This window comes from Sapajus apella, unplaced genomic scaffold (assembly GCF_009761245.1).
Source record: "Sapajus apella isolate SASKATOON/1434 unplaced genomic scaffold, GSC_monkey_1.0 scaffold4, whole genome shotgun sequence".
In the NCBI taxonomy this organism is placed as follows: domain Eukaryota; kingdom Metazoa; phylum Chordata; class Mammalia; order Primates; family Cebidae; genus Sapajus; species Sapajus apella.
This window is the reverse complement of record NW_022436944.1, coordinates 12648977-12675305: the sequence shown is the minus strand read 5'-3', so window position 1 is coordinate 12675305 and position 26329 is coordinate 12648977. Positions and strand designations below refer to the sequence as shown.

Genomic DNA, 26329 nt, shown 5'->3' with positions numbered 1-26329 from the left:
GGCCTCCCAAAGTGCTGGGATTACAGGCGTGAGCCACTGCGCCCGGTGTAATTTTTTGTATTTTTAGTAGAGGCAGGGTTTCACCGTGTTGGCCAGGCTGGTGTCTCCAACTCCTGACCTCAGGTGAGTAGCCCACCTTGGCCTTCCAAACTTGGGATTACAGGCATGAGCCACCATACCCAGCCATTTCATAGTGTTAATTTTGAGTTTGGAATTTCCATTTAAGATTTTGAATGGAATGGGAATATAACCTGGGATTTTTATTTGGGATGCATTGAGAAATAAACAACTATATCACCTTTTGTCACAACTTAGTACTTTTTTTTTTTTTTTAATAGGGGTTTTACCATGTTGGTCAGGCTGGTCTTGAACCCCTGACCTGTTGATCCGTTCACCTTGGCCTCCCAAAGTGCTGGGATTACAGGTGTGAGCCACTGTGCCCAGCCAGTAAATTTTTTTCTTAGATAAAAGTTAGATTTTTTTTTCTTCAGATTTTATTCTGTTAGGATACTCATTTAGAGTGGAAAAGCTGCTGCAGACAAAAGGAATTGTTTTTAGTGTAGTATGTTCTTAGACTTGAAAGGTTTGAAATTCCTCCAGGAATCTCAGATGACATTGCCTTTAGCATGGCCAACTTGTCACTTAAGGAAAATAATTCTCTCTTTTAAGAGTTTTTACAAAAATTATAGACTTGTTCTATACTTGTACAATGTATTTGATACTTTTTTAAGGTTAATGAATTACATTCCAAAGGATGTTGTTTAAATAATTATTTGCTGTCCAGAATAATTACTGTTGTGGTACAATGTTAAAGTTTCTTTTTTTCTTTTTTTTTGAGATAGAGTCTGGCTCTGTTGCCCAGGCTAGAGTACAGTGGCATGATCTCAGCTCATTGCAACCTCTACCTACCTGGTTCAAGTGATCCTACTTCCTCAGCCACCTGAGTAGCTGGGATTACAGCTGTGTGCCATGACACCTGGCTAATTTTGTATTTTTCGTAGAGACAGGGCTTCACCTTGTTGACCACGCTGGTTTCGAATTCCTGACCTCAAGTGAGTAGCCACCTTGACCTCCCAAAGTGCTGGGATTACAGGCATGAGCCACTGCACCTGGCCTTAAAGTATTTTTTTTTTTTTTTTTTAAGACAGAGTCTTGCTCTGTCGCCTAGACTGGAGTACAGTGCAGTGTCTCTCCTCATTGCAACCTGTGCCTCCCAAGCTCAAGCAATTCTGACTCAGCCTCCCGAGTAGCTGGGACTAAAGGTGTGTGCAACCATGCCTGGCTATCTTTTGTATTTTTAGTAGAGATGGGGTTTTTGCCATGTTGCTGAGGCTGGTCTTGAACTCCTGAGCTCAGGTGATCCACCTGCCTCAGCCTCCCAAAGTGCTAGGATTACAGGTGTGAGCCACTGTGCCCAGCCCTGGCCTTAAACTTTGGTTTTATGCCTATTTCTAACCTAAACTATGTTTAGATGCTTAAAATGAATGAAGGCGTGCATAATTCTGAAGCACTTCGTGTATCAACAGACATGTAATTGTTTCATAGAATTTTAAATCTTTGAATGGCATATGCAGTTCTGGGTTGTGTAGAATATTATGTATTTCATGCTAATTGTGGAACAGAGATGCTTCCGTATTTGCTCAAGAATGATAGCGGTTGAAAAAAATCCCTTTGCTATAGTAAAAATTGGTTAATTGGTTTTTTTGTTTGTGGACCCTTGCTATGGCTTCAGGTTCATGGTTTTGGGGACCTAGGAAATTACGTAGTTAAGTCTATACACTCCTTAAGGTTGTTATAATGTGAAAGGGAATAAGATCTCTAAACTGGGGCACATGAACATAAAAGAAGGTGTGGAAATTTAAATTTATAACAAAATGAAATATTACATACAAAAAATTGTGGATTTATACATTACAATAAGTAAGTAAATGGCAAAACTCCTGTAGCAAGGGTGTTCAGATTATTATCTTCTGTACATTATACACAGGGACACATAACATCTTTCCTGCGTGTGTTACACAAATACCTCGTATTTCCCACTGACTCATCTTATAGTGGCCTCAAGGCCTCTGTGCATCTTGCAAGGTGACGAATGGCTGTAACACAATTGGTAGGTACACTAAGTAGTCGGCAGGAACAGCAACTTCAGATACTTCTCCTATCATTACCCAAGACTGTATAGAGTTAGCTACCCTTAATTACCTTTGTCCAAGTGTACTTGAGTTTATCAGAGAAGAGTCAGGAAAGAGATGTTATATCAGTATTTGCCATTCAGACTGAATGAGAAGTTAAAGGGGGCACCTTTAATTTGCAGCCCACACAACACTAGACAAAGCCATATAGCTCAAGGTGGTATTAAATATAAGGTGAAAGATTAACAAGCCCATCCTATTTTACTTTAATGCAGTTATTCATGGTATGTTGTTAAAAAGAAAAATCTGAGACAAATGTTAAGCTGGATAGGATACTGGGACGACAGATGTACATTAGGAGAGTCCTGGGCAGACTGGACCATATGGTCACTCCAGTTATAGAGCACATATTGTTCTGGGTTTGGCTCTGATTTATCCCAGTGCTGTGTATTTAAAATTTGGCTAAAATTCAAGTCTAATGTGTATATATTAGTGTTATTTTTCTGAGTTAGTTATATAATAAGATTATTATTCTAAAATTCTTGAAAATTGAGTGTCATAAATTATTTGTTTTTTAAAAGTGGTGAACCAACAACATTGAACCTGATGAAAGCTAAAGAACCTGTAGTCTGCTGTAACATTTGCAAGGGATGTTTCTCAAACCTTTAAGTTGCCTGGACGTGTTAAGTTTTCTGTTTAGTTACTTCCCTTTGCACTAGAAAAAAAGTAATTTTATATCAAAACTCACAGCAGTCCATGTAAATTTAATTTACTTCTACTTCATTTGCAATTTGGAGAATGAGTCTCAGTAATTCGCCTGAGTCCTATTATGAATGTAAATTTAGGACTCCAGATTTCTAAAATTCTGCTTTGCACAAATTTTAGATCAATCTCTGATTAATTTGGGAAATTTTAGATGACCAAAAGTACTTGTAGATACATCATTATTTTTATGTTATTGGTAGTAGTAGAACTTTATTATACTCTTATTATTTGGCAAGCAAGTTAAAAGAAATTTTAGTCAACATTCATGCATGCCCACAGTCTAGATTCTACCATTTTTCTTAAAAAAAAATTATTTTTATAACAGCTTTATTGAGATATAATTCACATACCATGTAGTTTGCTTATTTAAAGTGTCCAACCCCATGATTCTTAATGTATTCACAGATTTGTACAGCCATCACCCCCTATTTGTATAGCCAGTTTTGAAACATTCTCAGGCCGGGTGCAGTGGCTCACGCCTGGAATCCTAGCACTTTGGGAGGCTGAGGAGGATCACCTGAGGTTGGGAGTTCGAGACCAGCCTGATCAACATGGAGAAACCCTGTCTTTACTAAAAATACAAAATTAGCTGGGCACAGTGGCACATGCCTGTAATCCCAGCTACTCAGGAGGCTGAGGCAGGAGAATCGCTTGAACCCGGGAGGCAGAGGTAGCAGCAAGCTGAGATCCCGCTATTGTACTCCAGCCTGGGCAACAAGAGTGAAACTCAGTCTTAAAAACAAAATTCTCATCTCCCGCCCCAAAAAATATCCTGTACCCTTTTGCAAGGGTCCTGATTTTCCTGCAGCCATCCCTCCCTCCCAATCCTAGTCAACCACAAATTTGTTTTCTGTCTGTAGATTTGCCAATTGTCTTAGTCTGTTGGGGCTGCTAAAACAAAATACCAGAAACTGAGTGGCTTATGAACAACAGCAATTTCTTACAATTCTGAAGGCTGAGAAGTTCAAAATCAAGGCACCTGCAGGTTCAGTGCCTGGTGAGGGCTCACCTTCTGGTTTATAGAAGTGCTTGCTGCTGTGTCCTCACTTTGGGGGCTCTTTTTGTTTTGAAATGGAGTTGTGCTCTGTCACCCAGGCTGGAGTACAGTGGCGCCATCTCGGCTCACTGCAACCTCCGCCTCCTGGATTCAAGCGATTCTCCTGCTTCAGCCTCCCAAATAGCTGGGATTACAGGCACGCGCCTCCATGCCCAGCTAATTTTTGTATTTTTAGTAGGGATGGGGTTAAGCCGTGTTGACTAGGCTGGTCACGATCTCCTGACCTCAGGTGATCCCCCCTTCTTGGCCTCCCAAAGTGTTAGAATTACAGGTGTGAGTCACCATGCCCAGCCCTTGGGGCCCCTTTTATAAGGGCACTAATCCCATCCATGTGGGCTCTGTCCTCATGCTCTAACCATCTCCTAAAGATCTCATCTCCTAATAATATCACATTGGTGATTAGGTTTCAACATATGAATTTTAGGGTGACACAAACATTCAGACCATAGTACCTATTTTGGACATTTTGTGACTAGAGTCTTAACATATATGGTCTTTTGTGGCAACTTTCACTTAGCATAATGTTTTCGAGGTTCATCTGGTAGCATAAATAAGTACTTTATTCCTTTTTATTACCTGCTAATATTCCACTGTATGTATACCACCTTATCCACTGATTGGTTGATGAACATTGGGTTGTTTTCACTCTGGATATTATGAATAATGCTTCCATGGACATTTCTGTGTAAGTTTTTATCCAGACATTAGTTTTCGTTCTCTTGAGTATATTCCTAGGACTGGAATTTCTGGGTCATATAGTGACTCTGTTTAACCTTTTGGTGAACTGTCAGACTGTTTTCCAAAGCAGCTGCCACATTTTATATTTCTGTCTGCTGTGTAGCAGTATATGTCAGGTTTTTCCAGAGAAATAGTAGGCTATAGATAGAAGTAGATATAGGTATTTATATATAGAGAGATACATATGAGAGGAAATTAGGCTGGGCTCGGTGGCTTATGCCTATAATCCCAGCACTTTGGGAGGCTGAGGCGGGTGGATCACCATCGAGACCAGCCTAACCAACATGGCAAAACCCTGTCTCTACTAAAAATGCAAAATTAGCTGGGCATGGTGGCACATGCCTGTAATCCCAGCTGGGTGTGGTGGCACATTCAGGAGATTGAGGAGATGGCACATGCCTGTAATCAGGACATCTCGGTCAGGAGATCAGGACCGGCCTAACCAACATGGTGAAACTCTGTCTCTACTAAAAATACAAAATTAGCTGGGCATGGTGGCATATACCTGTAATCTCCTGAGGCAGGAGAATTGCTTGAACCCGGGAAGCAGAGGTTGCGACGAACCGAGATCATGCCATTGCACTTTAGTCTGGGTGACAGAGCGAGACTGAAAAAAAAAAAAAAAAGAAAAAAGTTAAAAAAAAAAAAACCGAAATGGAATACCAGTAAGTAGGGAGAAAAGAAAATTAAAAGAAAAAAAAAAAGAGAGGAAATTTGTTAGGGGAATTGGCTCATGAGATTTGGTATCATGGCTTAGTGTAAGTCTGAAGGCCTGAGAACCAAGGGAGTTCATGTTGTAACTTTCAGTCTGAGTCTGAAGGCCTGAAAACCTTGGTGGGAGAGGGTTGTGGGGTAATGGGGAGTAATGGGGGAGTGGCTGCTTGCTGGTACAAGTCCTGGAATCTGAAGGCTATAGCCTGAAGTTCTTATATACAAGGGCAGAGGTGTCCTAGCTCCAAAAGGGAGAGAATTCGACTTTCGTGTGCCTCGATTTTGTTCTGTCCTGGCCTCAGCCTGTTGGATAGTGCCTGTCCACATTGGATGAGGGTGGATCTTCCTTTCTCAGTCTACTGATTCAAATGCCAGTCTCTCCTGGAAACACCTCAGAGACATACCCATAATCCTTTACCAGCTATCTGGTATTATTAATCTAGTCCAGTTTATACCTGAAATTAGCCATCACAAGGAAGTTCCAATTTCTCCACTTGTACCTCTCTCCGTCCCCTCCTCCCAAAACAGAGTTTCGCTCTGTCACCCAGGTTAGAGTGCAGTGGTACTATCTCAGCTCACTGCAACCTCCACCTCCCGGGTTCAAGTGATTCTCCCACCTCAGCCTCCCAAGTAGCTGCGATTACAGGCATACATCACCACACCTGGCTACTTTTTGTACTTTCAGTAGAGTCAGGGTTTTGCCACATGGTCAGGCTAGTCTTGAACTCCTGACCTCAGGTGATCTGCCTGTGTTGACCTCCCAAAGTGCATTTGGGAGTGATTATGGGCATGAGCTACCAGGTCTGACCCACTTATCTTTTTGATTATAGCCATCAGACTAGGTGTGAAGTGGGATCTCATTCTGGCTTCGATTTGCATTTCCCTGACAGATGATGTACATTTTTTCATGTGCTTATTGGCCGTTTATGTATTTTCTTAGGAGAAATGTCTGTTCAGGTCTTTTGACCATTTTTAAATTGAGTTGTCTTTTTTATTGAGTTTTAAGAGTTTTCTTAAGTTAGAGGTAAGTGTCTTACCAATATGATTTGTGATTATTTTCTGCCATTCTGTGGATTATCATTTTCTGCTTTCTTAATGGTGTTCTTTGAAGCACCACAGCCTTTAATTTTGAGGCTTATCTATTTCTTCTTTTGTCACTTTTGTTTTTGGTGTCATCTGAAAAGCTGTTGCCTAATTCAATATATATCACAAAGATTTGTGTAATTACCTATGTTATAAGAGTTTTATAGTTTTTGCTCTTATTTATGTCTTCGTTTCATTTTGAGATAATTTTTGTATCTTTTCTAAGGTGAATTTAATCTGACTTGTGGTTTTTCAACACACTGGCTCTTAGATTTGGGTAATTGCTGGCCTTTTCATTGACACGATGGCAGAGCTTGTCCATCAGTGCCCCTGAAGGCTGAGGGTAACAGTTGTTCATTGTGGTACTATCTTTCAGTTTGTGGAGAGAGGTGATTAAAAATAACTCACTAATAGGTGTTTTGTTTTTGCTTGTTCTTACTGTGGTAAAATGTACATGCAGTGAAGTGCATAGATCTTTAAGTATATAGTTTGAGGGTTTTTTCTTTCTTTTTTAAAATAAATTTTCCAGGCCGGGCGCGGTGGCTCAAGCCTGTAATCCCAGCACTTTGGGAGGCCGAGGCGGGTGGATCACGAGGTCAAGAGATCGAGACCATCCTGGTCAACACGGTGAAACCCCGTCTCTACTAAAAATACAAAAAATTAGCTGGGCATGGTGGCGTGTGCCTGTAATCCCAGCTACTCAGGAGGCTGAGGCAGGAGAATTGCCTGAACCCAGGAGGCGGAGGTTGCGGTGAGCCGAGATCGCGCCATTGCACTCCAGCCTGGGTAACAAGAGCGAAACTCCGTCCCTAAATAAATAAATAAATAAATTTTCCATTCACCTAATACACTTAAGTTGTCTTTTTTGAGATGGAGTGTCTCTCTTGTTGCCTAGGCTGGAGTGCAATGGCATGATCTCGGCTCACCACAACATCTGTCTCTCAGGTTCAAGCAATTCTCCTGCCTCAGCCTTCCAAGTAGCTGGGATTACAGGCATGCACCACCACACCTGGCTATTTTTATATTTTTTGTAGAGATGGGATTTCTTCATGTTGGTCAGGCTCGTCTTGAACTCCCACCTTCAGGTGATCTGCCCACCTGGGCCTCCCAAAGTGCTGGGATTACAGGTGTGAACCACCAGGCTCTGCTGCTTTAAGCAGTCATTGTGTTTCCACTTGCCTCTTGTGCTTCTGCCACCATGAGAACATCATGAGTGTACTAGTCTCAGGAAAAGGACAAGATCAAGTGGAGCTGAGCAATGTCAGCTGACCCACTAACTCATGAGCAAAAAAATAAATGCTTATGTTTGTATGCCACTTACATTTTGTGATTGTTAATCAGCATTGTTGTAGCAACAGCTAACTGAAATGCCACAGTAAAATTTTGAAAATTAGTATCATCATATGCCTTTCCGAAGATGTTTCTACCATCAACAGAAATAACACTTAAAAAACTAATATCAGGCCAGGCATGATGGCTCACGCCTGTAATCCCAGCACTTTGGGAGGCTGAGGAGAATCACCTGAGGTCAGGAGTTCAAGACCAGCCTAACCAACATGGAGAAACCCCATTTCTGCTAAAAATACAAAATTAGCTGGGCATGTGGTACGTGCCTGTAATCCCAGCTATTCGGGAGACTGAGACAGGAGAATTGCTTGAACCCAATAGGTGAAGATTGTGGTGGGCCGAGATCGTGCCATTGCACTCCAGCCTGGGCAATGAGCAAAAAAACTCCATCTAAAAACAAAAACAAAAAGTAATATCAAAGCATCCATAGCAGATTCTGAATCAATAATATACTTTGTCAAAACATCGCATTGTACGCCATAAATATACACAATAAATAAATATTAATAACATATTTTGATTCTGCCTTCCCTGGCAATATATAACAGAAATGCATAAGAATGTAAGTCCAAGTTGTACAAAATGGCTATATTATGGTCATCTCTCTGTGACTTTGTCTTTATGATAAACATTACACTGATTATTTAGCTTTAGCTCACTTGAGCTCAGGAGTTTAGCCTGGGCAACATGACAAGACCGTGTCTCTACTAAAAATACAGAAAATTAGCCAGGCATGGTGGTGCACACCTGGCTGGTCCCAGTCACCGGGGAAACTGAGGTGGGAGGATTGCTTGAGGCTAGGAAGCAGAGATGGCAGTGAGCTGATGTCGCATCACTGCACTCTAATCTGGATGACTGAGACTCCATCTCAAAAAAAAGACTGCTTAAGGCTTGACATACTATGACTTCTGCCCATATTATATTGGCCAAAACAAGTTTTGTGCTTTAGCCCAGTGACAAAGGTGAGGAAGTACATTCTATTTATAATAGGACAAGCTGCAGACTCAGGTGATAAAATCATGGATACAGGGAATGGTGAAGAATTAGGGCCAATGATGCAGTCTGTTAAATATGGAAAATGGAAAACATGTATGCATAAGTATAGTGAAGAGTATAATGATCCCTCATGTCCCTATCCAGTTCAGCAGTGATAAGTCTTTCATTTATGTTTATGTAGTACATCACAGTAAGAGAGTTACATATGTCTGGTGGTCTGTTTTTGTATGTTAAGCTGCACTGGTTGATTCAGATGTTCCATCATTATCAGGTTTCTCATTAACTTTTCACCTAATGATTTTAATAGCCACCATTCAGTGCTTCTCAAACATCTGCAGTGAAGACCATTTGAAAAACAAACTTCCAGTTCACTGAGGACTGCTACTTTTGTAAAATACAATTTCTAGACAAATGAAAATTTAAAATGTAATATATTTTAAAGGCCCCAATTTTTATTATAGATGCAACAGAAATAATATTACTTTGTCAACTTGTTATGCACATTTATGGATGCTTATATAAAACTTAGGTACTCTTTTTTTTTTTTGTCATGAGCTGGTAACAGTTTGCTTAAAAAGTTCCTTCACTAATGATGTGGTTACTCTGGTAGAGTTCATACTGGAAAGTCGGAATACATGCTTGACTCATTCTCATTATTAGTATTATTTTACCAAGTTTGTAAATAGTTTTTTCAGGTTTTATTCATTATTTCCAATAGTGTAATTCATCCACACTGTATAATAGAAAGGGTCGCATGTAGAAAAGAGACTGGGTTTATGAAATACAAAATAGTAACATCTTGAAAATGGACCACAAACTACTACATACTAAATACTTGTGAAATTGTGACACTATATTACTTGAAGTTTAATTTTTTTTCTTTTTCTTTTTCTGAGATGGAGTCTCACTCTGTCACCCAGGCTGGAGTGCAGTGGCACTTTCTCAACTCACTGCAATGTCTGCCTTTTGGGTTCATGCCACTCTCGTGCCTCAGGCTCCTGAGTAGCTGGGGCTATAGGCACATACCACCATGCCTGGCTAATTTTTGTGTTTTTAGTAGAGATGGGATTTCACCATGTTGCCCAGGCTGGTCTCGAACTCCTGAGTTCAAGTGATCCACCCGCCTCAGCCTTCCAAAGTGCTGGAATTACAGCCATGAGTCACTGCACCTGGCCTAATTTATTTCTTAAGGAAAAAAATGCATAAATGTCTTAAAAATATTTTAGGAATAGTAATCACATGATAATCAAAATCGAGACTGTTCACAAATTCAGTATATTTAGAAAAATGTAACCCTTTGATTATCTTTCATCTCTTCATAAAAGGTGTCTTGTATTTTAAGGTCATCTTTAGTACACTGATAGTATGGAAAGATGAACTGAAGAGAACAAGTCAGAGTTTAGGTATACATCTGTATTGTTTTCATTTCTTTGCTTCTTTGCAAAATACCTTTGGTTCTTCATGCAAACAGGCTACACATATGCACACTCTTGAAATCACTTTCAAAAATAATTTTTGTTAAAATAGTAGATCTCAGTCACAACAGTAATGCAGAATGAGTCAGGACAACTAAAGGTGAATGGAAGAAAAACCTGAGACGTTGGCTGGGCGTAGTGGCTCAAGCCTGTAGTCCCAGCATTTTGGAAGGTCAAGGTGGGTAGATCACTTGAGGTTGGGAGTTTGAGACTAGCCTGACCAACATGGAGAAACCCTGTCTCTACTAAAAATACAAAATTTGCCGGGTATGGTTGTGCATGCCTGTAATCCCAGCTACTCGGTAGGCTGAGGCAGGAGAATTGCTTGAACCCGGGAGGCGGAGGTTGTGCACCCAGATCGTGCCATTGCACTCCAGCCTCGGCAACAGCAAAACTCCGTCTCAAAATAAAAAAATAAAAGAAGAAAAAACCCAAGGAGTTTTAATAGAACAGAAATAATCAGACTGAACATAGTTCAGAACTTTTTCTTCCAATATTTTAGTAGTTTGACAACAGTTTTTAACTGAATGTTTACCCTTTTTAAAAATTGTGGCAACATAACAACTTTAGGAAACAAGCAGGTTGATTCGGGCTGGATTGATACTGATTTAAGCTTACCCAAAGATAACCTCGTTCCTCAGTTGGCTACTGCTTGTTATTTAATAGGAAAACTAGCTATAATAAAAATTTTAGGGATTTAAATATCATGAGGCAGGCCGGATGTGGTGGCTAGCACCTGTAATCCCAGCACTTTGGAAGGCCAAGGTGGGTGGATCAACTGTAGTCAGGAGTTTGAGACCATCCTGGCCAACATGGTGAAACCCTGTCTCTACTAAAAATACAAAACTTAGCTGGGCATGGTGGTGGATGTCTGTAATTCCAGCTACTCAGGAGGCTGAGGCAGGAGAATCTCTTGAACCTGGGAGGTGAAGGTTGCAGTGAGCTGAGACTGTGCCACTGCACTCCAGCCTGGGAAACAGTGTGAGACTTTGCCTCAAAAAAAAAAAAAAAAAAAAAAAAAAAAGACATGAGAGAACAGTATACTTTCATTTTAGACAGCAGTACCAGCCTTTCTTAGTTATTTGAGTACTGGTCACATACACATAGTTTATTGTGTCAACAAAATAATACTGTCTCAACTTTCTGGAAACACAAGTCTTAGGATAATTGAAACTTAAGGAGAAAATAGGTGTTGATTTCAAAGGTTAAAAAATCAGATTAAAAATTGTGGCCCTGGACCAACTTTCAATTTCCCCTCAAATTAGAGGAAAAAGATAATAGAGAATTGTTCTATTTTTTTACCCCTAGTGTTCACAATGTATAGATTACATGCAATAAAACTGTATTAAGTTTATCTGAGAAGATGGAATTCATCAACCCAATTTCATAGCTAGGGTATGTGTATGGGGGTCTGGCTGTCTTTAAGTGGGTGCTCGAACTGGTATCTAAGTTAAAGTGAAATTGCTTTTTAATTCATTGATTTAGATAGTACTTTCAGCTGTTCATTATATTCTGGGATGGTGCTCACATGAGCTTGAAAGGAGCTATTGGCCCATTCTAGATAGGGTAGAAAAGAGTTTGGATTACTTTGAAAAACTAAGAGATGTGTTTGGTTAGCAAAAGAAGATGAAGTTGCAGTCAGAGGTACAAATTGGTTCAGTTAAGGAGGAAAAGTAATTGAATTGGAAACAACATGGAGATTGATGGTGGGTTGTCCCACATAACATGTAGAAACTAAATACTAGTCTTTTTTTTTTTTTGAGACGGAGTTTCACTCATGTTACCCAGGCTGGAGTGCAATGGCGCGATCTCGGCTCACCGCAACCTCCGCCTCCTGGGTTCAGGCAATTCTCCCGCCTCAGCCTCCTGAGTAGCTGGGATTACAGGCACGCACCACCATGCCCAGCTAATTTTTTGTATTTTTTTTTTTAGTAGAGACGGGGTTTCACCATGTTGACCAGGATGGTCTCGATCTCTTGACCTCGTGATCCACCCGCCTCGGCCTCCCAAAGTGCTGGGATTACAGGCTTGAGCCACCGCGCCCGGCCTAAATACTAGTCTTTAATGAATATCTACTAGCTTGAAATCTCATTAGGGAAAAGAGTTTCCTCAATGTATGAAGTTATTAACCAAGAGCATTGAAAAGCTGAGACAACATTTTTGTCAGTAGAGACTTGCATTTCCCAAACCTATCAAACCTTGAAAACTTAAACATAGTAATTTATTGAAGGCGTTCCCATAGACTCCTATGTGTCGTGTACTCAGATTAAAGGAGGTAGTGAAAATGAACTCAGATGAATTAAGTGATTGAAATTTTTATTTATATTGTTTAATGTCAACAAATATGTAGATAAGACACATTTGTGATAAGACAAATGGAACAAAAGTCAGCGATTATAATTTTTAGGCAAAATGAAACCATTGGCGATTGATAAGCATTGCTTATAGGACCAAATGTAGATCCAGTATTGTGCATTATTGCACCAGGGTATGTCTTGTGACTTTTCTCAGGTATAAATACAGTTTTCTAAAGGCACTTATACATTTTTTACATAAAATGAACAACTGTGTCACTGTCAGGTTTACCTAGAATTTTTTATCAGAAGTATTTCAGATTTTGGATTTTGGAGTATTTGTATTATGCCTACTATTTGAGTGCCACTAATCCAAAAATCCAAAATGCACCAGTGAGCATTTCCTTTGAGTATCATATCAGTGCTCAGAATGTTTCAGATTTTTGGATTAAGGATGCTTAACCTGTATATAGGAAGAGACTTACTTAGGCAAACTTCAAAGACTCATGTACTACTTACACATAGTTTTTTTTTTTAGCTTTGTCTTTTGTTTTAAGACAGAGTCTCCCTCTGTCGCGGCCCAGGCTGGAGTGCAGTGGCACAATCTTGGCTCATTTTGGCGTCTGCCTCCTGGGTTCAAGTGATTCTAGTGCCTCATCCTTTGGCATAGCTGGAACTACCGACGTGTGCTGACAAGCCTGGCTAATTTTTCTATTTTTAGTAGAGATGGGGTTTTTCCACATTGCTCAGGGTGGTCTCAAACTCCTGGCCTCAAGTGATCTTCCTGCCTCAGCCTCCCAAAGTACTGGGATTAACAGGTGTGAGCCATGGTGCTCAGCCTTCAGTTGGTTTTTAAATGTTTTGCTGACTAAAATATTAAGAGATTGCACTTGTCCATTCATAATAGTAGGAATAGTAAGTCGCTACAACTTTTCTAGAATTCTTACTCAACTCTTCACAGAATGCATAGAGAAATGACATACTTGGTGAGTTATATAAAAATCTAGTGGAGGATCCAAGATGGCCGATGAGGAGCAGCTCAGGATTGCAGCTCCCAGTGAAAGCACAGAGGGTGAGTGGATGCCGCATTTCCAGATGGATTTTTATTCCCCACAGACCAGGAGATTCCCAGGTGCAGAAGCCCCATGGGTCACCAATGCGGCTGGTTTGGCTGGTGTGGCTGCTTTGCCGGTGCCCTGGGGCGGCAGTTTGCCGTAAAAAATACACGGGTCCAGGCATTGTTTTAGCTGGCGATTGGAGCTCCAGGAAGGCAGAGTTGCCCATTTATCTGATTAAAAAGGGGACTGAAACAGGGAGCCAGGCCAGGAGATTCCCAGGCAAAAAAACGCCGCAAATCTCAGTACTGCTATTTCAGCCGGTGCAGTGGGTCACCACATGGGAAACCACACAGATCCCGGTGCCTTTTCAACAGGCGACTGGAACACCTGGGAGACAAAAAAATAAAAAGACTGAGGCAGGGAGCCAGGTGATCAGGCTCGGCTGGTCCCACCCCCACAAAAAAACATCAATAGGAAACGCTCTGGGTTGAGAGTTTCACAGCAAGCACAGCTGAACCCAGGAAGGTCCAGCTCTGTGGGGGAGGGGCGTCTGCCATTACTGAGGCAGTCCACCACTACGGAGATAGTCTGCCATTGCTGAGGCAGCCCGCCATTGCCGAGGCAACCCACCGCTACAGAGAGAGAGTCCGCCATTACAGAGATGGGCCGGCTTTGCTGAGGCAGTTCTAACTACTCCCATATAAACAGGACTGCAGGGAAGTTCACATGGCAGCTGGGCGGAGCCCACAGCAGCTCAGCAAAGCCTCTGCAGGCAGACAGTGACTAGGCTGCCTCCTTGCTCGGCAGGGCAGCCCTGATAAAAAGGCAGCAGCACACGGAAACTCATAAATAAAGCCCTAACTACCTGGGACAGAGCACCTGGGGAAAAAAAGGGGGGGTTTATGAGTTCTGCTGCAGCAGACTTAAATGTACCTGCCCAGCAGCTGTAAATGAACAATGGAGATCACAACTCAGCACTTGAGCTCCTATAAAGGACTGTCTCCTCAAGCAACTCCCTGACCCCCGTATGTCCAAAGAGTCACCTGATAAAGGAGAGCTCAGACTGACATTTGGCGGGTATCCTTCTGGGACAAAGATAGCAGAAGAAGAAACTGGCAGCAACCCTTATTGTTCTGCAGCCACTGCAGGTGATTCCCAGTCAAGCAGGGCCTGGAGTGGACCTCAGCAGTCCTACAACAGAGGGGCCAGACTGTTAGAAGGAAAACTAAGAAACAGAAGGAAATAACTTCATCATCAACAAACTGGATGTCCACTCAGAGACCCAATCTGAAAGTCAACAACTTCGAAGATGACAGGTGGATAAATACACAAAGATGGGAAGAAATGAGGGCAAAAAGGATGAAAGCACCCAAAACCAGAACACCTCTCCTCCTCTAAGGGATCACAACTCCTCACCAGCAAGGGAACAAGGCTGGATGGAGAACAAGTGTGATGAAATGACAGAATCAGGCTTCAGAAGGTGAATAATAAGAGACTTCTGTTGTAGAAGAACATGTTGTAACCCAATGCAAAGAAACTAAGAACCTTGAAAAAAGATTTGATGAAATGCGAACTAGAATGGACAACTTAGAGAGGAATATAAGTGAATTGATGGAGCTGAAAGCACGAGAACTTCGCGAAGCATGCCCAGGTTTCAACAGCCGAATTGACCAAGCAGAAGAAAGGATATCAGAGGTCGAAGACCAACTCAATAAAATACAATGAGAAGGCAAGATTAGAGAAAAAAGGGTAAAAAGGAATGAACAAAGTCTCCAAGAAATGTGGGACTATGTGAAAAGACCTAATCTACGTCTGATAGGTGTACGTGAATGTGACGGAGAGAATGAATCCAAGCTGGAAAATAATCTTCAGGATACTGTCCAGGAAAACTTCCCCAACCTAGCAAGGCAGGCCAATATTCAAGTCCAGGAAATACAGAGAACACACAAAGATATTCCTCAAGAAGAGCAACCCCAAGGCATCTAATCGTCAGATTCACCAGGGTTGAAATGGAGAAAATGCTAAGGGCAGTCAGACAGAAAGGTTGGGTTTCCCACAAAGGGAAGCCCATCAGACTCACAGCAGATCTCTCAGAAGCAGATCTCTTAGAAACCCTACAAGCCAAAAGAGAGTGGGGGGCCAATATTCAACATCCTTAAAGAAAAGAACTTTCAACCCAGAATTTCATATCCAGCCAAACTAAGCTTCATACGTGAAGGGAAAAAATCCTTTGCGAACAAGCAAGTACTCAGAGATTTCATCACCACTAGGCCTGCTTTACAAGCTCCCGAAAGAGGCACTAAACATAGAAGGGAACAACCAGTACCAGCCACTCCAAAAACATACCAAATGGTAAAGAGCATCAACACAATGAAGAAAATGCGTCAACTAATGAGCAGAACAGCCAGATTGCATCAAAATGGCAGGTTCAAATTCACACATAATAATATTAACCCTAAATGTAAGTGGGCTAAATGCCCCAATCAAAAGGCACAGACTGGCAAATTGGAAAAAAAGTCGAAACCCATTGGTTTGCTGTATCCAGGAAACCCATCTCACATGCAAGGATACAGAAAGGCTCAAAATAAAGGGATGGAGGAAGATTTGCCAAGCAAATGGAGAGCAAAAAAGAGTACGAGTTGCAATTCTCATCTCTGATAAAATAGACTTTAAACCAACAAAGATCAAAAGAGACAAATAAGGATGTTACATAATGGTAAAAGGATCAATGTAACAAGAGCTAACGATCTTAAATATATACGCACCCAATACAGGAGCTCCCAGATACATAAGGCAAGTTCTTAATGACTCACAAAGAGACTTAGACTCCCACACAATAATAGTGGGAGACTTTAACACCCCATTGTCAATATTAGACAGATCAACAAGACAGAAAATTAACAAAGATATCTAGGACTGGAACTCAGACCTGGATCAAGCAAACATATTAGATATTTACCGAACTCTCCACCCCAAATCCACAGAATATGGATCTCAGCACCACATCACACCTACTCTAAAATTGACTACATAATTGGAAGTAAATCCCTCCCAGCAAATGCAAAAGAACGGAAATCATAACAAACATTCTCTCAGACAACAATGCAATCAAGTTAGACCTCAGAATTCAGAAACTAACTCAGAGCCCCACAGCTTCATGGAAACTGAACAACTGGCTCTTGAATGTTGACTGGATAAACAAGGAAATGAAGGCAGAAATAAAGTTCTTCAAAACCAATGAGAACGAAGACACAACATACCAGAATCTCTGGAACACATTTAAAGCAATCTCTAGAGGAAAATATATAGCAATAAATGCCCACATGAGAAGCAAGGAGAGATCTAAAATTGACACCCTATCATCAAAATTGAAGGAGCTAGAGGAATGAGATCAAAACTCAAAACCTAGCAGAAGACAAGAAATAACTAAGAGCAGAACTGAAGGAGATAGAGACACAAAAAAACCCTTCAAAAAAATCAATAAATCCAGGAGCTGGTTGTTCGAAAAGATCAACAAAATAGACCACTGGCCAGATTAATAAAAAAGAATAACCAAATTGATGCAATAAAAAACGATAAAGGGGATATCACCACAGATTCCACAGAAATATAAACCATCATCAGAGATTATTACAAACAACTCTATGCACATAAACTAGTAAACCTGGAAGAAATGGATAAATTCCTGGACACTTGCCTCCTCCCAAGCCTAAACCAGGAAGAAGTTGAAACCCTTAATAGACCAATAACAAGGTCTGAAGTTGAGGCAGCAATTAAGAGCCTACCACGCAAAAAAGCCCAGGCCCAGATGGGTTCACAGCCAAATTCTATCAGACATACACAGAGGAGCTGGTACCATTCCTTCTGAAACTATTCCAAATAATCCAAAAAGAGGGAATCCTTCCCAAATCATTTTATGAGACAAACATCATCCTGATACCAAAACCCAGCAGAGCCTCAGCAAGAAAAGAAAACTTCAGGCCAATACCCATGATGAACATAGATGCAAAAATCTTCATCGTCAATAAAATACTGGCAAGCCGATTGCAACAGCACATCAAAAAGCTTATCCACCATGATCAAGTAGGATTCATCCCGGGGATGCAAGGTTGGTTCAACATACGTGAGTCTATAAACATAATTCACCACATAATCAGAACCAAAGACAAAAACCACATGATTATCTCAATTGATGCAGAGAAGGTCTTTGACAAAATTCAACAGCCCTTTATGCTAAAAACCCTCAATAAACTAGTTATTGATGGAATGTATCTCAAAATAATGAAAACTATTTACGACAAACCAACAGCCAATATCATACTGAATGGGCAAAAACTGGAAGCATTCCCTTTGAAATCTGGCACTAGACAAGGATGCCCTCTCTCAACACTCCTATTCAATATAGTACTGGAAGTTCTAGCCAGAGCAATCAGGCAAGAAAAAGAAATAAAGGGTATTCAAATAGGAAAGGAGGAAGTCAAATTGTCTCTATTTGCAGACGACATGATCGTGTATCTAGAAGACCCCATCATCTCAGCCTAAAATCTCCTGAAACTGATAAGCAACTTCAGCAAAGTCTCAGGATACAAAATCAATGTACAAAAATCACATGCATTCCTATACACCAATAACAGACTTAAAGAGAGCCAAATCAAGAACGAACTCCCATTCACAATTGCTACAAAGAGAATAAAATACCTAGGATTACAACTAACAAGGAATGTAAAGGACCTCTTCAAGGTGAACTACAAGCCACTGCTCAACGAAATAAGAGAGAACACAAACGGAGAACCATTCCACGTTCATGGTTAGGAAGAATCAATATCATGAAAATGGCCATACTGCCCAAAGTAATTTACAGATTGAACGCCATCCCCATCAAGCTACCAGTGACCTTCACAGAACTGGAAAAAACCACTTTAAACTTCATATGGAACCAAAAGAGAGCCCACATAGCCAAGTCAATTCTAAGCAAAAAGGACAAAGGGGGAGGCACCACACTACTGGACTTCAAACTATACTACAAGGCTACAGTAATCAAAACAGCATGGTACTGGTACCAAAACAGAGATATAGACCAATGGAACAGAACAGAGGCCTCGGAGGCAACACAACATATCTACAACCATCCAATCTTTGACAAACCTGACAAAAGCAATGGGGAAAGGATTCCCTGTTTAATAAATGGTGTTGGGAAAACTGGCTAGCCATGTGCAGAAAGCAGAAACTGGACCCCTTCCTGACACCTTACACTAAAATTAATTCCAGATGGATTAAAGACTTAAACATAATACCTAACACCATAATAATCCTAGAAGAAAATCTAGGCAAAACCATTCAGGACATAGGTGTAGGCAAGGACTTGATGACTAAAACACCAAAAGCATTGGCAACAAAAGCCAAAGTAGACAAATGGGACCTAATCAAGCTCCACAGCTTCTGCACAGCAAAAGAAACAGCCATGAGAGTGAATCAGCAACCAACAGAATTGGAAAAAATTTTTGCAGTTTACCCATCTGACAAAGGGCTGATATCCAGAATTTACAAAGAACTAAAACAGATCTACAAGAAAAAACCAAACAAGCCCATTCAACAGTGAGCGAAGGATATGAACAGACACTTTACAAAAGAAGACATACATGAGGCCAACAAACATATGAAAAAATGCTCATCATCACTGGTCATTAGAGAAATGCAAATCAAAACTACATTGAGATGCCATCTCACGCCAGTTAGAATGGCAATCATTAAAACATCTGGAGACAACAGATGCTGGAGAGGATGTGGAGAAATGGGAACACTTTTACACTGTTGGTGGGAGTGTAAATTAGTTCAGCCATTGTGGAAGACAGTATGGTGATTCCTCAAGGACCTAGAAATAGAAATTCCATTTGACCCAGCAATCCCATTACTGGGTATATATCCAAAGGATTATAAATCATTCTACTATAAGGACACATGCACACGAATGGTCATTGCAGCACTATTTACAATAACAAAGACCTGGAACCAACCCAAATGCCCATCAATGATAGACTGGACAGGGAAAATGTGAGACATATACACCATAGAGTATTATGCAGCCATCAAAAACGATGAGTTCGTGTCCTTTGTAGGGACATGGATGAACCTGGAAACCATCATTCTTAGCAGACACAAGAACAGAAAATCAAGCGCTGCATGTTCTCACTCATAGGTGGGTGTTGAACAATGAGAACACATGGACACAGGGAGGGGAACATCACACACTGGGGTCTGTTGGGGGGAAATAGGGGAGGGACAGCGGGAGGTGGGGAGTTGGGGAGAGATAGCTTGCGGAGAAATGCCCTATATAGGTGAAGGGGAGGAAGGCAGCAAATCACACTGCCATGTGTGTACCTATGCAACAGTCTTCCAGGTTCTTCACATGTACCCCAAAACTTAAAATGCAATTAAAAAAAAATCTAGCATGTCTGTTTCTAGGACTTTTATCTGGGCGCTCACCTCTGTTTCTTCCCTTGAAACCTTGGGATGTCCTTCTGGTCTATGGAAAGTTCCCTGAGACATTCTGGGAATCCCTTTCCCTTAAGGAAAAGCTTTTCTGAAACTATGTAACTCAATATGACTAACAATTAACAATGACAGTGATAGCTGTTTCTTTGGACTAGTGGAATTTTAAAAGATACATTGTAATTTCAAAGATGCCTGGCTTCCTTCACTTGGCAATTTTGAGGTGATTCCTTCATGTTTTGGGGATTTTCTTAGCCAGAGAGGACAATATACCACTCTGGAAGGATAAAGAATTTTAAAAGAGCAGTTTCGGCTAAAGAGTAGGCCAGGGTCTTATCTTGGAAAATATTTTGAGCTTTATTGAACATTATTCTAAAGGAAGTCATTATAAGGTTTTGAGTAGAGGGAAGATTTGAATCTGATGGTGGTTTCTTTTTCTGTTTTGTTTTTTTGTTTTTGTTTTTTTTTAAAGCACACTGGTATGTTAACCAAACTCAGTATCACCTGTAATGGAACAAAATGACATTGTGCCCTTGCCATTGTATCGCAAGAGAAGGCATGGTAACATTACCAATGTAAATTTTTGTCCAGAATCCGATCATGATACAACAAAGAGATCCAATGTGGGATAGTCTTCAGAAAGCTGGTTTGAGCTTTAAAAAAAAATCAATGCCATAAAAGACTATAGAAAGGTGAGGAAGTGAATAGTTAAAGGAGACAGTATATGACAGTGTATGTGCTGTGTGTGTGGTCCTTGATAGGTTATGGAATTTTTTTAAAAACCATAAATACATTGTTTGTGACAATTTGGGAAATTTATGTGTATATAATTATTGGTGTTAACTTTCTTGAATGTGATCATGATATTGTAGTTATGTAGGAGAATGTCCCCGTTTGTAAGAGATGCATGCTGAAAAGTTTTTGGGGTAGTGAAAGGTATATGGTTTATTTTTAAGCAGTTCAGGCAGAAAAAGTTTGTGTAGATGGAAATAAAGCAAATATTCAAAATGTTACTGATCATTGATATAGAGATTGGTGTTTATGGTACCAAACTTTCAATTTTTCTTTAGGTTAAAAATTTTAAAAATAAATAAGGATAGGGTAGAACAAGTGCATAGTAAGACAACAGAACTGCAGAGCCTTACTTTTTAATTTAATGCTTTAGGTTCCAACTCCATTCAATGTTATATGTGAGATGATGGCCTCTTATGAAAAAACTCAGTAAAGTTGATCGTTCCTTTTTTTTATTAAAAAAATTTTTTTTAGAGATGGAGTCTTGCTACATTGTCCAGGCTAGTCTTCAATTCCTTGGCTCAAGTAATCCCCCCATCTTAGCCTAAAAAATTATGTGTGCTTGTAATTTAAAATACCCAAAGTTTTTTTTTTTTTTTTAATCCAGTAATTTTGTTGGAGTATGTCTTAGGGTTGGTCATTCTGAGTTCACAGTCTAATTTTGGTTCATGTTTTCTCTTGCCTTATGTAATTTTAAAAATATCATTTAGCTCCTATAGAAATAGTACATTCTAGTTTTGATCTGAGGATGTTTTTGGCTTACTCTCATAGAGACATCATTCTGGTCTTTATTCCTTCCTTTATTTTTTGTTTTTATTTTTTGAGACAGGGTCTCACTCTACCCAGGCTGGAGTACAGTGGTGTGATTATGTCCTCTGTGGCCTCAACCTCCTGGACTGCTCTCACCCCTGCCTCCTGAGTAGCTAGGACTATAGGCAAGTGCCAGCACACCAGCTTTTTTTTTTTTTTTTTTTTTGTTCCTCGAGACAAAGTTTTGTTCTTGTTGCCGAGGCTGGAGTGCAATGGTGTGATCTCAGCTCACTGCAACCTTTGCCTCCCAGGTTCAAGCAGTTCTCCTGCCTCAGCCTCCCATGTAGCTGGGATCACAGGCGTGCGCCACCACACCCAACTAATTTTGTTTTTAGTAGAGATGGGGTTTCACCATAATGGCCAGGCTGGTCTCAAGCTGCTGACCTCAGGTGATCCACCCACCTCGGCCTCCCAAAGTGCTGAGATCACAGGCGTGAGCCACCATGCCCGGCTTACTTATATTTTTTTTATAGAGGCAGTGTTTCTCGTCTCTATGTTGCCCAGGCTGGTCTGGTCTGGAACTCCTCCACCTCTGCCTTGCACCCCAAGTGCTGGGATTACAGGCTTTAGTTGCAGGGCCTGGCCTCCCTTCTTTGTGCTTTTCGTAACTTTGTATGATATTTAACTATACTTTGTTTCCTTTTTATGTGAATTTAGTTTTCCTCAACTTTTAGAAGGAAGCTAGTTAAGATAAAGTTTGTAACTTTACACAACTCCCTTTTCTGTTAAAAAAAAATTATGAGAGCTTTTTTCTAAGGATTCCTGACTCTGTCCTTGTGTCCCATGTTAATCTGTTTCTTTTTTCTGTCCTGTTAATTTTGATTCATCTCCCAGCAGTGGCTCTTTGTATCAGGCTCTGTCCTGGAAAGGATCTCTGGCTGGTTAGTGTCAAGGGTTCATGGGGGTTAAACTCTTCTGGCCCCATTATGTCTTACCTTGGTTCCCTGCCACTTGTGTACTATTGGCGTGGGCAGACCTCCTAGTGTGCTGTGGTTCTGTAATTGGCTGCTGTACCTTCTGGGTAGTACTTCTTCGGTGTTGGAAATTCTCCTGTTTTTAGGTCCTTTAATGAGGGTGGTTTGCTTCTCACATAGATGCTATAGCAGTAGGGCTTGTGGCTGTGGTATTTTGTCCCCACTAACTTGTATTTTGGGGTTCTTGGGATAACTTATCATTTACCACAAGTTATGTGGTAAATGTCTTTGCTATCTAGTTGTTAAGTGATTATGTGGGATCCAAGAAAATCCCAAAACTTTTCTAGCTCCACTTTTCCAGCATCTGCTAGATCTTCTTGCCCTATTCTTTTTTTTTTTTTTTTTTTAAATAGAGAGGGGTCTCGCTACGTTGCCCAGGCTGGAGTGCAGTGGCTATTCACAGGCGTGATCCCACTGCTGATCAGCATGGGAGTTTTGACCTGCTCTGTTTCCGACCTGGGCCAGTTCACCCCTCCTTAGGCAACTTGGTGGTCCCTTGCTCCCAGGAGGTCACCATATTGATGCCGAACTTAGTGCGGACACCCGATCGGCATAGCGCACTATAGCCCAGAACTCCTGGGCTCAAGCGATCCTCCCACTTCAGCCTTGTGAGTAGCTGGGACTACAGGCACACACCACCATGCCCCGGCTTCTTGCCCTGTTCTTAAACAGTTTGCTATACATGGTTTAGTTTTTTCCTTAATATTTTTTCTTGATATTTAAAATATATATTTATGAATATTACTTTATTATGATGCACTCAGGGCAGCTGAGGGATATTTACCTTAAGTCTTTAGGCATTTGCCTTTTTAAGAACTTTATGTAAATAGATGTGGTAGATTTTTCTGTCTGTGGTGCTGGATTTTGTCTCTGCGTTGATGTGACTAAGTTTCTTATTTCTCATTAGGGTGGTTTTTCTAATGTCTTGAAGTCTAATTATCAAACTTTACAACTGTGTGTGAAGTGGGAGTAAATAAATTACAGGTTTTGAGGGAGAGGAACTTTGCTTTTACTAGTCGGAGCCTTTTTGCTTTCTCCTGAATTTTCAAAGCTGTGACAATTGCTGCATAGGCAAGTTCATAGCCAAGGTAGAGGGAAATATGGGGCAAGAATTCAGTTTCTTCAGTAACCTCTTGAGTCACAGAATTGAACATTTATTGCTAAGAAAATAGGAAACTTCTTTTAAAATATATTTTTTGAGTATAGATTAGTTTGTTTGTAGAAATACAGGCAGCCCTTGCTATGCAGGATAAGTAAAACAACAAAATAATCATGCAAGCTGAAACTGCACAAAGCAGTTTTAATAGTGGGAAAATTACAATTGTTTTGTGATCTTTAAAATTTTTTTGTTGAAACACTGAAAACTCCTGTCAATTACAAAAGTATAGGGAAATAAAATAGTAAATTTTACTATAGCTATTTAGCATAACTTAAAACACTAGGAACATTGAGAATTAAAGTATTTCATTTCTTTGTGAAAAGCTTATCAGTAGTTTAAACAGCACCTCTCTGTGTCTTTTCTATAACTTGGTGATTTTCAACATTTTATCCTTTGCACTTTTAATGTCATGAAATATCTCCTAGAGTTTCTTTAATGTGAAGTAGTTTCCTGGAGTCACTTCCTCTGGGACATTGCCATTCTTTCTATCATAAACAGTTTCCTCACTGATGTTGGTAAGTTCCTCTGGCTGTGTATCCAGAGGCTCACAAACCCTGCAAGCCTTGCCACAGTCAGCATTTTCTTCTATAACTTCATATATATTGGATTCAAATTTCACTTCTAACATTATCACTTTTCATTTCTTTGCTGCACTTCATCTTTGTTGACCAGCCCCCTGTTTGGATTATTCATATTTGTGAAAAGTTTTTTGAGGTTTATCACTGTAAGAGAGGCAACACATTGCAGTCTTGACTGTTTGCTGTCCAGTGACCAGTCACCAACAGACAATGAAATTTGTCCTTTATGTAATTACTCTCAGTAATGTATGATAACTGAAATTTGAACCATGTTATTGGGGACTGGTAAATAATTAACCTTGGTATAAACCATGGTAATTGAAATTTGTGCATAGTAGGACCATGCAAGGCAAGAACTGTGGCTGTAATGTAAAAAAGCATACTTAGATTTGGTAAAAATGGTAAAGATAATAATGAGAGTCTGAGAAATTTATACAGTAATGTGGTGTTCAAAAAATATTTTTTAAGAAGTTAAGATTAAGGAATTATAAAGAAAATCCATAAAGAGGTGTGTGTTTATACATTAATCCTAGGGGTAAAGGTCTGAAAGGACAAGGTTTTAGTTCTGTGATCTTACTTTTCTACATTATTGAATATTCATATGACTAAAAGGACCTGAGTAATTTGACACCCGATTGGATCCCTCTCACAAATCCTCCCCTGTAGATGACTGACTGGCTTGTTCCTTTTTGCAGCAGAGGGAGTAGTGGTGGTGTAGGTGAGGCCTGTATTTATTCTTTGCAGATGAATGGAGAAGGGAGGAAGGGTGGAAAAGGTTACACAAGTGGCTAAAGGGCTGACTTAAGGTTTTTATGTGCAAATTTTATAACTAGAGGGAGAAAACGTCTCCAAATATGTTTATTGCAAACTTTTAGGACATATTGAAGAGTATAAAGAAATAAAAATATAAAATCACTTATAGTTCCATTACTAAGATGAAACTGTTTCATCACTGTTAATATTTTGGTGTATATCCAGCCATACTCTTCCTTTTTTATACATGCATGTACACTTTTGCACCTTTATACAAACCATATTGAAGTGGCATTATACTGTATATGCTTCCTATAAGTGGATTTCCAGGGTACACACAAATTTCTAAAGTGTTCCCTTGTGTAAAATTTAAAGTATATGTAAAACAAAAAGCTAACAAACCCAGTATAGAGGCCAGACTAGTACAATAAACTTAATGTACTTGTCGCCCAACTTCAGCGACTTCAGTACATGGGCAATCTTCTTTCATCTATACCCACCTACTTTTGCATTATTTTGAAGCCTGTTCTAGGTAGGTATTTCAGTTAACAACTTGACATTTTGCCGTATTAGCCTTCCAGAAAAGTGTTACCCATTTATACCTGACAGAGATCAGATTTTAAAAACCATTTATTTATTTATTTATTTATTTATGAGGTGGAGTTTTGCTCTTGTTTCCCAGGCTGCTGTACAATGGTGTGATCTTGGCGCACTGCAACCTTTGCCTCCCGGGTTCATTCGATATCTCTTGCCTCAGCCGCCCGAGTTGCTGGGATTACAGGCAGGCACCACCATGCCCAGCTAATTTTTTGTATTTTTAGTAGAGAAGGGATTTCACCATGTTGACCAGGCTGGTCTTGAACTCCTGACCTCAGGTGATCCACCTGTCTCAGCCTCCCAAAGTGCTAGGATTACAGGTGTGAGCCACTATGTCCCACCTAAAAAGCCTTTTAAAAATCTTAGTATTATGAGTTAGATGCATAATATCATTTTCCTCTGGTAATACGAAAAATCCTAACACAGTGAATTTAGCCATACTTATTCTCTAGCATCAAACTTTTAGTTTCCTCATTAGTATATATCCCTCAGAAAAAAGGTAACTCTTGATAGGGGACCAA

General features: G+C 40.2%; 1 protein-coding gene across 1 annotated transcript in view; it reads left to right on the top strand.

The window, feature by feature from the left end:
- The window catches only part of GMPS (guanine monophosphate synthase), a 79509-nt gene that overhangs the window by 4166 nt on the left and 49014 nt on the right, over nucleotides 1-26329 (top strand). The window lies entirely within an intron of this gene.